Source organism: Petaurus breviceps, unplaced genomic scaffold (genome assembly GCF_028583685.1).
Source record: "Petaurus breviceps papuanus isolate PSGF00001 unplaced genomic scaffold, PetGlider_PUasm1.0 91133, whole genome shotgun sequence".
NCBI lineage: Eukaryota > Metazoa > Chordata > Mammalia > Diprotodontia > Petauridae > Petaurus > Petaurus breviceps.
The window spans coordinates 85222566-85235494 of NW_027187419.1; the positions used below are offsets into that span (position 1 = coordinate 85222566).

General features: G+C 35.5%; 1 long non-coding RNA gene across 4 annotated transcripts in view; it reads left to right on the top strand.

Annotated features, from left to right (window-relative positions):
• Positions 1-285: 285 nt before the first annotated feature.
• LOC138155554 (uncharacterized) overlaps positions 286-12929 on the top strand; it is a 36815-nt gene continuing 24171 nt past the window's right edge. Inside the window, exons 1-4 of one of the 4 annotated variants that reach the window (XR_011166862.1) lie at positions 286-1048; positions 6388-6500; positions 7092-7171; positions 7323-7488. This is a non-coding gene — a long non-coding RNA (uncharacterized lncRNA). The remainder of the gene's footprint in view (positions 1049-6387; positions 6501-7091; positions 7172-7322; positions 7489-12929) is intronic. The other 3 variants (XR_011166861.1, XR_011166863.1, XR_011166860.1) reach the window with 3 other exon arrangements.

Sequence of the window (12929 nt, forward strand, 5' to 3'; positions counted from 1 at the left end):
GTTTCCTTTCATCATATCATCTTATACTTTTCCCTCCCTCTTTTTTGCAACAAAAGAGGAGGTGGAAGAACAGAAATGATCTATAATTGATAAGAGCTATTCCTATATATCAACCCACATCTCTTCACCAAGTCCAGAACCTGATCTCTGATTCTTATACTTTCCTTCTCTCCCCTCAATACCTGCTTTATGATCCACCTCCTGAAGTTGATTTATTTTACTGGATACTATTCCCTTCCAGACTCTTCCCTCCCTCTTAAGAAAGACATTTCAATTGTGTAGTACTACTGCTCCCCGAATGCCACTGACATGTCAGATATGTCCCTCTTGCCATTGATCTCCAACTTGTTTGACCTAATAGAGACACCCATAATTACTAAAAGGGAATTACAATTTTGACTAAGTTTCTAGGGTGGCAAATAGAACAACATGTTGTAATGGAAATGTAATTTGAATTTGAAGACCCCCTTTTTGGATTGTCAATTAAGCAGGTACTTAGCACTTAGTAACTAATCAAACCTCTGTGAAAGAAACTGAAGGTATGAACAGGAAGGTTCCTGATGTAATGGGAAGGGATTGACTGAAACAGGAAGTAGCTAATGCTGTGTATATAAGAAAAGCCCCAGACAGGCACAGTCATAATTTCTTCAGACAAGAATCTGGTGGCAGAAGCTGTTCTGCTGGAGAGAGAATCCAGAACTGAGCCAGAATTTCCTGAGAACTTGTGATGGTGGAGCTTCTTCTGAACAGGAAGCCAGGAGCCCAGGAAGCCAGGAGCCCAGGAGGCCAGGAGCTCCCTCCCCCAGGCTGGATAAGGTGATTCTGCTTTTTTGAACAAGCTGCAGGAGACTGAGGAAGCATGACCAGGATTCAAGGACTTTGTTTATGGCTTGGTTGAGCCTTGAATTCCCAGGAGCAGACATTGTGAAGGATTTGAGATGGACTGGACCCTGTCAACTTCAGTGTGGAGCAGGACCTACCCAGAGAGCTGGACAAGGAACTGGGAACTGTCTGCCATTGAACCCAGGTGACAGTCTGGTGAACGCAGGTAGAATCTGGGACCATGGAAGGGGATCCAGGGAATCTGAGAACCAGCCCCAAGTCAAGATGAAAAGACCTCTCTGTGGGTACTGAGTAATGATGAAATTGTAGTTTACTAGTGACCTAGGGGTGGAGGGTTGGTGTATTCTCTAATGATTGTACTTAGTGATTGATGATACTTAGTAATTGATTGCTGAATAAGTGACTGATTGAGTTAACTTAAGTGTGTCCCATGAGTGGAGAACTTTGACCATTGTACTTTGAGATGATTGTTCTTTGTTCAAAACTTTGTGGCCACTATGGTGGAAACTATGTGGCCATTTTAATGATAAGCTGTTGTGAATACTATATTGTGACTTTCTGTGTTAAGTTGTAATATTGTGAATGCTGTACCTTGATTTTCTGTGAATGTTTTTCTTTGATTTGTTTGGAATAAACAGAGTGTTCATTATACTGTGTAATCAGAATCTTAAAAGCTGTTCACATTAGTATTCTTCTGCAAAGCTGCTCGTGCATGGCATTAAATTGGGGATAGAGCAAAATTTGTCCAGGATGCCTTCGAATTGGCCAAAGAGAAAGCTCTCTCCATTATCTGTATTAATGAACTGGATGCCATTGGAACCAAGCACTTTGACAGTGAGAAGGCAGGGGATTGAGAAGTTCAGAGGACTATACTGGAACTCCTGAATTCCTGAATGTAATGCCATGCATGAGCAGCTTTCCAGAAGAATGCTACTGCAAATAGCTTTTAAGGTTCTGATTACATAGTATAGTGAACACTCTATTTCATAACAAAGCAAAGAAAAACATTCACAGAAAATCAAGGTACAGCATTCACAATATTACAACTTAGCACAGAAAATCACAATATAGTATTCACAACAGCTTATCATTAAAATGGCCACATAAGATTAAGAGGGAGGTGGGAAATTGGGAAAGAATCTTTACAACCTATGTCTCTGACAAAGGACTCATCTATAAAATATACAGAGAATTGAGTCAAATTTATAAGAATACAAGTCATTCCCCAATTGATAAATGGTCAAAGGATATGAACAGGCAGTTTTCAGAGAAAGAAATTAAAGCTATCTATAAGCACATGAAGAAATGCTCTAATTCACTATTGATTAGAGAAATGCAAATCAAAACAACTCTGAGGTACCACATCTCACCAGTCAGATTGGCTAAGATGACAAAACAGGAAAATGACAAATGCTGGAGAGGATGTGGGCAAACTGGAACACTAATGCATTGTTGGTGGAGTTGTGAACTGATCCAGCCTTTCTGGAGAGCAATCTGGAATTATGCCCAAAGGGCTATAAATACTTTCATACCCTTTGATCCAGTAATACCACTCCTAGGGTTATATCCCAAAGAGATCATAGAAATGGGAGAAAGACCCATATGTACAAAAATGTTTATAGCAGCTCTTTTTGTTGTGGCAAAGAATTGGAAATTAAGGGAGTGCCCATCAATTGGGGAATGGCTGAACAAGTTGTGGTATATGCATGTTATGGAATACTATTGCGCTATAAGAAACGGGGAGCAGGCGGTCTTCATATTTACCTGGAGAGGCTTAAAAGAACTGATGCTGAGTGAGAAGAGTAGAACCAGGAGGAATTTGTACACAATTACAGACACAACGTATGTGTGATGACCAACTTTGATAGACTGGACTCTTCTCAACAATGCAGGGATATAAGTCAATCCCAAAAGACGCATGATGGAGAGAAAAACGTGCATCCAGAGAAAGAACTAGAAAGAACTAAATTTATATCCAGGTGGAAGCAAAATACCTGATCTTTTTCGTTCTCTTATTTGATTTTATGTCCTCTTTACCATTTTTCATTCCAGCTGGTACAATCCATCCTTATAACCTGACCATTGTATAATGTGAAAGTATTTACAGATCCTATACTTGATAATAAGCCGCCATGGGGGGGAGGGGAGAGAGGGGGACAAAATGTGAAATTCAAGGAATTGTGGAATTGAATCCTGTAAACTAAAAGGAAACAAACAAATTAATAAATTAAAGTTTAATTAAAAAAAAAAGAAAAGAATTTCTTAAAAATTAGCATGGAGAGGCATCTAGGTGGTACAGTGAATAGAGCACCAGCCCTGGAGTCAGGAGGACCTCAGTTCAAATCCTACCTCAGACACTTAACACTTACTGTGTGACCTGGGGCAAGTCATTTAACCCCCATTGCTCTGCCTACCCCCCTCCAAAAAAAATTAGAATGGAACAAATGGAAGCTTTATGAAAAATCAAGAAACAATAAAACAAAACCAAAAGAATGAAAAAAAGAAGACAATGTGAAATATCTCTTCAGAAAAACAACTGACCTAAAAAATAGATACAGGAGAAATCACTTGAAAATTATTGGGCTACCTGAAAGCCATGATCAAAAAAAAAAAAAGCTTAGCCATCATCTTTCAAGAAATTATCAAGGAAAACTTCACTGATATTCTAGAACAAGAGGATAAAATAGAAAGAATGCACTGATCACCTCCTGAAAGAGTTTCTATAATTAAAACTGCCACAAATATTATAGCCAAATTCCAGAGTTCCCAGGTCAAGGCAAAAACATTGCAAGCAGACAGAAAGAAACAATTCACATATAATATAGCCACAGTCAGGATGACACAAGATTTAGTAGCTTCTACATTAAAGAATCAGAGGGCTTGAAATATGATATTCTGGTAGGCAAAGTATCTAGGATTATAACCAAGAATCACCTACCCAGAAAAACTGAGTATGATCCTTCAGGGGGAAAAATGAATATTCAATGATATAGGGACTTTCAAGAATTCTTGATGAAAAGACCAGGGCTGAATAGAAAATTTGACTTTTTAATACCAGACTCAAGAGAAGCATAAAAAAGTAAACAGGAAAGGGAAATAATAAGGAACTTAATAAGGTTAAACCGTTTACATCCCTACATGGGAAGATGATATTTGTAACTCAAAAGACCTTTCTAATTATTAGGGTAGTTAGAAGGAATATATATAGACAGAGAGTGCAGGTGTGAGTTGAATATGAAGGAATGATATCTAAAAAATAAAACTAAGGGGTGGGAGAGAGGAATGTACTGGGAGAAAGAGGAGAGGTAGAGTGGGTAGATCTCATGTAAAAGAGACAAGAAAAAGTTTTTACAGGTGGGTAAGAGGGGAGAGAGGTAAGGGAGAGTGAGTGAAACTTACTCTCATCACAATTGACTCAAAGAGGGAATAATATACACACTCAATTAGATATATAAATCTATCTGACCTTCCACCAAGAGGGGAATGAGGATAAGAGAAGGGGAGTGAAAGAAAAGAGGGCATATTGGGGGAGACAGTAGTCAGAAGCAAAACATTTTTGAGAAGGAACAGGGTGAAAGGAGAGAGAGAATAGAATAAACCAGGAGGAGGAGGGGGAGGATGGAAGGAAATACAGTTAGCAATAGTAAATGTGAAAAAAAAATTGAAGCAAGTTTCTCTAATATAAGGCCTTATTTCTCAAAATTATGGAGAATTGAATCAAATTTATAAAAAAGTAAGAACCATTTCCCTATTAATATATGATCAATTTTCAGATGAAGTATTCAAAACTAGTTATAGCCATATGAAAAAAATACTCAACTCACCATTGATTGGAGAAATGAAAATTAAAACAATTCTGAGGTACTACCTCATACCTATTAGATTGGCTAATTGGACAGAAGAGGTATAGGACAAATGTTGGAGGGAATATGGGGGAAAAAATTAGACATTAATGCACTGTTGGTGGAATTGTGAACTGATTCAACCATTCTGTGGAGCAATTTGGAACTATGTCTAAAGGGCTTTAAAACTATACATACCTTTTGACCTAGGACTATATCCCAAAAGAGATAAAAAAGAAAAAGGACCTATATGTACAAAAATATTATTAGCAGCTTTCTTCTGGAGGTAAAGAATTAGAAATTGTGGGGATGTCCATCAATTGGGCAATGGCTGAACAAATTGTGGTATGTGATTATGATAGAATATTAATGTACTATAAGAAATGATGAGCAGGATGCTCTGAGAAAAGTCTGGAAAGACTTATATGAGCTGATGAAAAGAGAAATGTACCGTATACAAAATAACAGCAATATTGTGGATTAGCTGTGAATGACTTAGCAGACCTAGTTTTAACAATATAATGATCCAAGACAACTCTGAAGGATTTGTAGTGAAGAAAACTGTCCTTCCCCAGAAAAAGCTAATGGTGTCTGAATACAGATTGGAGCATATTTTTTTACTTTATTTTTTTGAGGCTTTTAAAAATCTGTTTTCTTTCACAACATGACTGTTCTGGAAATGTTTTGCATGACTATTCATATATAACCTATATCAAATTGCTTGCCTTCTCAATAAGGGGTGTGGGGAGGGAGGAAGGGAGAGAATTTGGGAGTCAAAATTTTAAAAATGAATGTTAAAATTTTTACATGTAACTGGGGAAAAATAACATACTAAAAAAAAGCCCCTCTCCCTTAAGAGGTGGGTAGTGTTTTTGTATATCTCTCTTCAATTTTTGCTTAGAAACCCAAAACCACCAAGATACTAAAAGAAAAATTTTCTTTGAGTCAATTTTTGGGCTTCCATAAAGTTCACGTTTTCATTGCTTACTTAAGACTCAAATAATATTAGAGGCGGAAGGAACTTTAGAGGTAATCTAGGTGATTCTTTCACCTAATACAAGAACCAATTTAACAACATTCCTTTTGGATGGTCAGCATGACACATCTTGAATTCTTTCAGTAATGAGGACTTCAGTATTTCATTGGATAGTTTATTATTATTAGATAGCTGTAATTTAGAGGAAGTTCTTCCTTATAGTGACTCCAAAGCTGTCTTTCTATAATTTCCCTCTGTAATCTATCCATTCCCACCCTTCCTGAGGAGACTTATTCATGTTCTCTTATCAGTACATCATAAAGAGGTATGCCCACCATGGTGACTTTCCTTTAGTTCCCTTGACCTGATGTGGATAGTAGCAGAGCTCACAAAAGTGACTTGTCCAAGTTATCCCTCACTCTTGACATGTTAACATATCAATTTTTGTTTCCTAGTTATACATCTCTCTGATAACATCCTTTATGCTCTCTCTCTTGCATAATTCTTCATTTGTAATGCATTGCATCTTATCCTCCCTACCGTTTGCCTCTTCATTGTACCTTCAGTTTTATTTCTTTGGAGATTGTGATATTTCCTGACTTGAAGCCACGCACCATCACTAAAAGAACACAATGTGATAGTCCTTTCCAATTTTTGTAAAATCAAAAATTGATAGAGCTTAAAAGAAATTTAGATATTTTCTAATCACAGTTTCTCATTTTACAGAGGAAGAAACTAAAGACCAGAGACAGGACTGGATTCAAGTTCTTTAGGCTCTTAGTCCATGGTTCATTCTTCTAGATGACCTGCTCCCAGTATGAGCCAAGGTCCAGAAATTGGTAAGTGTGAGGCTCGCTTAGGGAAAAGCAAGGAGTTAAATTTGGCTAGTCTAGCATGCAAAAAGGGGAGTAGTAAATAAATCTGGAAAGTTAAGATGGGACCATATCCTGGGGATAGAGGAATATTAAACTAAGGAGTTGAGCTTTTATTCATATCCAATGGGAAAAGCTCTGTCAAATGTCTTCTTAAAATCAAGATACAGGTGATCCCAAGCTTATAAATGTTTTATATTTCAAAAATGGTACAGTATTTCCACTGGTCTGGGATCAAAGGAACTGGTTTCATATCCCAAGTTTAATATTACAAATATGGTCACAGTTCCTTATGTGAGCTTTGCCAAGTCACTTTATATCTCTGGGCCTCATTTTCCTTTACTGTAAAATGAAGAAATTAGATTAGATGGTTCCTGAGATTTAAGTCTAGATATAGTAAGATGACTGGCAAGTCAAATGTCTGGAATTCAGAGTACATTTTCCCATGGGCAGAGGTCATAAGTGGTGTTTAAGTTCCTGGGTTAGTCTATGAAACTATTTTAAATAAATAATAGAACTGAGACATAACTAATATTAGGCCACAATCTCATCCTTTAGGGTTGTGAGGAGTCATAATTTGGAGGAGATTCTGAGTGAGCAACACCCATAGCAATATGTGAAGGAATATCTTTGCAATGGTAAATTGGACAACTTTTTTTTCTCAATTCTTAACTAGCCCTCAGTCATTGAATGGGCGTGATCTCAGACAAACATAATTTAGAAAGGTCAAAGTCATCCATTACATCCTGGGTTATCACCAGTCCTCTTGACCTTTTGTCTTGTCACTAGATTTCAGTAACTCTGGAGGAGAGAGAGAGGCTGATGACTCTGCAGCTCTGCCTCACTTAAATGCAATTCACAAACAAGTTAAGATTTTATCCTTGTGACATCATTGGTCCTTTTGGAGAATGCAGAAGAAACAACAGACTGGCAAAGATACAAATCAACAATGTTGGTGAGTTGCAGGAAAATACACTAATGTTCCACCAATAAAGCTGTGGATTGGTACCAATATTGCAGAAAACAATTTGAAATTTTTCAGGAAAAGTTAACAAATTGTTCATATTCTTTAATCTAGAGATCTCTTTCCTAGGCATATGTTCAAAGGAGATTAAAGAAAGATAGAATGATCCCTTTTATAGCAAAATATTCATAGAAGCACTTTTTGTATTAATAAGAACCTTGGAAAAATGTATTTACCTCTTGGAAATAGAATGGAAATTCTGTAAAAACAGAGTGAAGCACCACCATATTAGCATAATCAGTACTTCTCGTTACCTTACTGATTACTAAGTATCTTAAAAAAAAACTTCATATCTTTTGTTTTAAATATTCTTCATTCCCAAATATATGCCTTCTTTTCCTTTACCCAGAAAGCTATTAGCCCTTTTAATAAAGAATAAAAAATAGAAAAAGAAAATCAGTTTGGTAAGGCTAAACAACACATCAACTAAGTTTGACAGGACATATAATGCTTCACATTCACTGTCCTTGATTTCTTCAAAGAAAAGAGAAACATATTTCTTATCTCTTCTTGGGGAGCCAAATGTGGTTATCATGATTACATAGTATTCCATGTGGGCTGCTTTTATTCTTTCCATTTACATTGTAGTAATTACAGATATTGTTTCCCTGATTCTACTTAGCTCATTTTGCATCTGTTCATGTCTTCCCATCCTTCTCTGAATTCTTCACTTTTTTGTGTTTCTTGCGGTACAGTAATATTCCATTTTAGTCATGTACCACAATTTGTTTATATAAAATTTCTTTTTAAACTCTTTATAAGATTTGTCACATTTTCATATATAGATTTTCCAGTCTAACAGGCAAGGCTGTTGTGCATTCTGTTCACTTCCTTGACTGAAGTCTATTTTGGAGAGGGGATATATCATTGCCTGATGGGTAACATACCAAATATCTTCCTCTTAGACCTTCATTAAGTCTAATTACCCTCTAATTAAAATGTTTTGAACTACTTTGACCATTGACTAGTTCTGTTAAGGAAATTTTTATGTACTTAGTCAGATACCTTGACTCCTCCTGTTAAGTGGGAGGCAAGTATGACAAAGCGTTTACACCCCACAAGAGGAATTGTAAATACCAAAGCAGCACACATATTTCAAACTAATATTCAACAAGAACAGAACATAATGGGACCCTTTCCATATACCAAACTAAAACATAAGTAGAATTGTTTAGACTTAGAGAGAATAAGCATTTGTGAACTGAAGATGGTGACCTAAGGTTACTAGGATAGTAGAAGACCAAGTCAGACAGAAATCTGAGGGTATCTAATGGGATAAGCATACTTAACACCTGACACTACCATAGGCCCTAGGCAGTTTCTATTAATATTCTTCTCTTATTATGTTTTGGTTAGGTGAATAATTTTCAGTTTCTTTAAGGACCAGGCCATATGCTCTAGCATGTCAATGGTGATATAGTTTTGTGGCTTTTGTATCAGATCAGGTTATTCAACTTCATTAATGTCCTACAGAATATAGCATAGAAAAAGGTAAACCTTTCATAGTATTATTGTCTATCAAACAGTACAAAGAATTCACACATGATGTGATATACTTGGTCAGTGAAAGCAAGTCCAAGAGTCTGCAATCTGAAAAATAGTTCTTTATCCAGGAAGGAATAATTGTATTTATTGCAATTGAGTCTTCCTTCATTAGGAAAATAAAGTTTTCTGTTAGTCATTTCTGATACAATAATGTGCTCTTTTAGTTGTTTGTGTTATGATTTTTTGCATGGTAGTCTACATTGTCTTATTTATTAAAAATTTTACTTATCAAAACAGACTCCATATCAAAAATCTAACATGACTGATATTTTCAACTGAATACCAGGTCAAATCAATTGCTTAAATGTGGATCACAAAAAAACCAAAAGTTTTTTCTTTGACCTTAATCATAGTGTGAAGGAATATTTTGTTCTATTAAAGTCCCAGTTTAGAAGAGGTGCCAGATTCAATCTACATGTATTACCATTTTCAGTTTTGCTTATTGCAAATGCTCATAAAATAAGTGCTCATAACAGCCCTGACTTATCTTCCAAAGGCTTTCTTTTAGTGGTTACAGCAATATTTTTAGACATTAGTCCATTGAGTTTACTAGCACTAAAATATAGGAGTTGGAGCTGAGAATTTGGAATTACTGTGTCACCAATGACACACTGTATGATCTTAAAAAAATCACTTTGTTTCTCTGGGCTTTTGTTTAAGCACCTGAGAATGTGTAATTCTATAATAATACCTCCCTCATAGATGTGTTGAAAGGTTTAATTAATGTTTATAAAATGCTTTGAAATGTTTGGATGAAAGGTATCACAAGTGCAAATTACTATTAATTATAATTCAATATCATATTGCAAATGCTACTATGTTAACCACCAATGCCAGATCACTTGTTGCTGTAGCATCTTATAAACATAAAATACCACCTTTAAGAACCTCCTCCTTTTACTCAACATTTTATGCATGTCTGATTACTACTATAACTCCATTTTCATGAGGTTGTTACCTAATTTCCTAATATTTTCTTCCATATTATTCACATTTTTCAAAACTTAATTGATTTTTAAAAGGATCTCACAGACTAACAATTTCATTTGCTTTTTTTCTCTAGGATCCCAAATCTGCCTATTCATTAGTCCATTAGTGTAGAATTATGCAATGAAGTTATTGAAAGCATAATAAACTAATAATCAGAGAACCAAGGTTGGAGCCCAGGGTCTACTATTTACTAGTCATGTACCTATGGACAAATCACTTATCTTCCTTGGCCTCAGTTATGTAGTCTATAAAATGGGGATAATGATATTTGCAATGCTCACCACTGGTTTAGGTTTGTAGGGCTAATTCTGAGTTGGAGTTAGGGATGGGTTTAGGCTCCCCTGATCATTCCCCAACGTTTAGCAGCTATTGTTTCTAAACGAACAATTATGTAGTAGCCAATGTATAAAAAGTAAAAATAAAACCCAAGGCACAATTGATGTATTCAGTGGGATTTATGGGAGGCTAGCAGTGATTTCCCAGATGAATCACAACTGGCCAGATCTCAGATAGACATCAAATACACTGTTCTCAAGCTCCTTGCTGTAGCATTTTCTAGGCCTGTTTTCTTCTCATCCCAGATTAGCCTTTTCCACATTGATGTCATACCAGAGGGTTTCTTCGGTAGCACTGAAATTTGAGACCGTAATCTCTTGTTTATAGACTGAAAAAGTTCCACTTCTGACATCAGTTATTATCAGTGAGACCTTTCAAATGTTTGCAAAGATTTATAAGCTTTAATTAATGTTATGGCACTATCTAAATGTGAGCTATTATTATTTATCCAAAGAACTAATTTTTTATCATAAAAGCTTTCAATATATTCTATAATGTCACTTTTTAGCATTTAAAAAATTCCAACAACTTTTTTAAACTATTAGAAAATATTCACTTTGATGATCAACTTAGCTCTTCTCAGCAATACAATGATCCAAGACAATTCCATAAGACATAGGATGGAAAATGCTATCCACATCCAGATAAAGAATTGATGGAAACTGAATGAAGATTGAAGCATACTATTTTCACTTTCTTTATCTTTTTTATAGTTTTTTCCTTTTGTTTGATTACTTCTTTCACAGCATGACTAATATGGAAATATGTTTTACATGATCACACATATATGACCTATATGAAATTGCTTACAGTCTTAGGGAGGAAGAAGGGAAAGGAGAGAGGGAAAGGAAGGAGTGAGAAAAATTTGGAATTCAAAAATCTTATTTAAAAAGAAAGTTAAAATTATCTCCACATGTAATTAAAAAAATAAAATACTATTTAATAAGTAAATAAAAGACAATATTAGCATTAGAAAGTAATGATTGATAAAGACAGAGCTCAAAATGTTCTCCAAACTCAACAAGACTTTTAAAGGAAAGACTTTTAAAGGAAGGACTTTCTTGTCAATAAGATGATTTTTATTCAAGTTATTCATTTAATATATATTTCATTTAATATGTTTAGTGTATATATTAAACATATCAAAAGAACAATATATATACACACAAATACATATGTGTTATAACCTTCATATAGAATGTGTGCTACCTAAGAGTAATGACTATCTTTTGTATTCCAGGGACTTTTCTATTGGTATCCCTGGGGCTTAGCACACAGTTTCACACGTTAATATATATTTTATATTAATTTAAATTAATTTATATTAATATATTTTCCATTCATTTATATCTACCACATAGCTATCTCCTCTATAAAGCTCATGTTGTGAGAACAAGTTCTCTAAGTTGTAATACTTAGGTCACCTGACTTGTGGCCCCACCGAAGGTGGAGCAGGTAGTGATGAAGCAAGACATCATCCTATATATGGGTCAGGTGAAATAAGACACACCCACAACCAATAGTTCTTCTCCAGGGAGACTGGTTAAACACAGAAGACAAACTAGGAGTTTACCAGCTAGAAGTCTTCTGGGAAGCTCTCAGAACTCTTTTACTGCAATAGCTAAACTTTATATATAATCATTAGTTTGTCTTCATTGTCCTTGCAACAAACTAGGTTTAGAAATAATACTGAATTCCTTTCTTTTTTAAAAGAGAAATCACATACTTTATGTGCTCCCATCTTTATGTTCATATCTCCTCCAATTTAAAATACATTTTCCTCCTCTCTACCTAACTGAATCCTACCCATCCTTTAAATCTTGTGTCTTACCTCTTCTGTGGAGGAATTCTAGTTCACAATAATCTCCCTCACCTAGGATTATAAGATCTAGGATTCAGAGCTGGAAGGGATGCTAATGTACCTTACCCAAGGTCACAGTCATGTAAGTGACAGAGATTGGTTATTAACGTAGGAGCTCTGTGTCTCATTCTAGTGCTTTTTTCTACTGAACCACACGGCTAAGAGAGGGCTTGAAGTTCAGAAGGGTCAAATACAGTGAGGTAGCAACACATCCCAATGAAGCCTGAACAAGATTAAAGTGTAATTGGGAAACATTTAACAAAATAAATGAAAATACAATAAAATATAGATAATGTTAGTATATGGTTTTCTAAGTCAATATGGGCCAGCAGGGATCCTCAGGTACAGTTTAGTGATCCCCATTTCTATTTGTTTGACACCACTGATTTAGTTCTCCTTCCTTCCAAATGTTCCAATTTTTTACTTTGAGATAATATGTTAAGTAGGCAGTCTAACTGTACCTGTGACATGATTGAAGTTAATTACATGTATTCTGTCACTCTAGTGCTTCGAGCACCCAGATATTCAATTTGACGACATGAAAAATTACAGCTCGGTGTTCCTAGCCCACTTTGCTACTGCATTTGGTTATATAGGGCCTATTACCAGGAGTTCAATCAGCTGCCCCATGAAGATATTC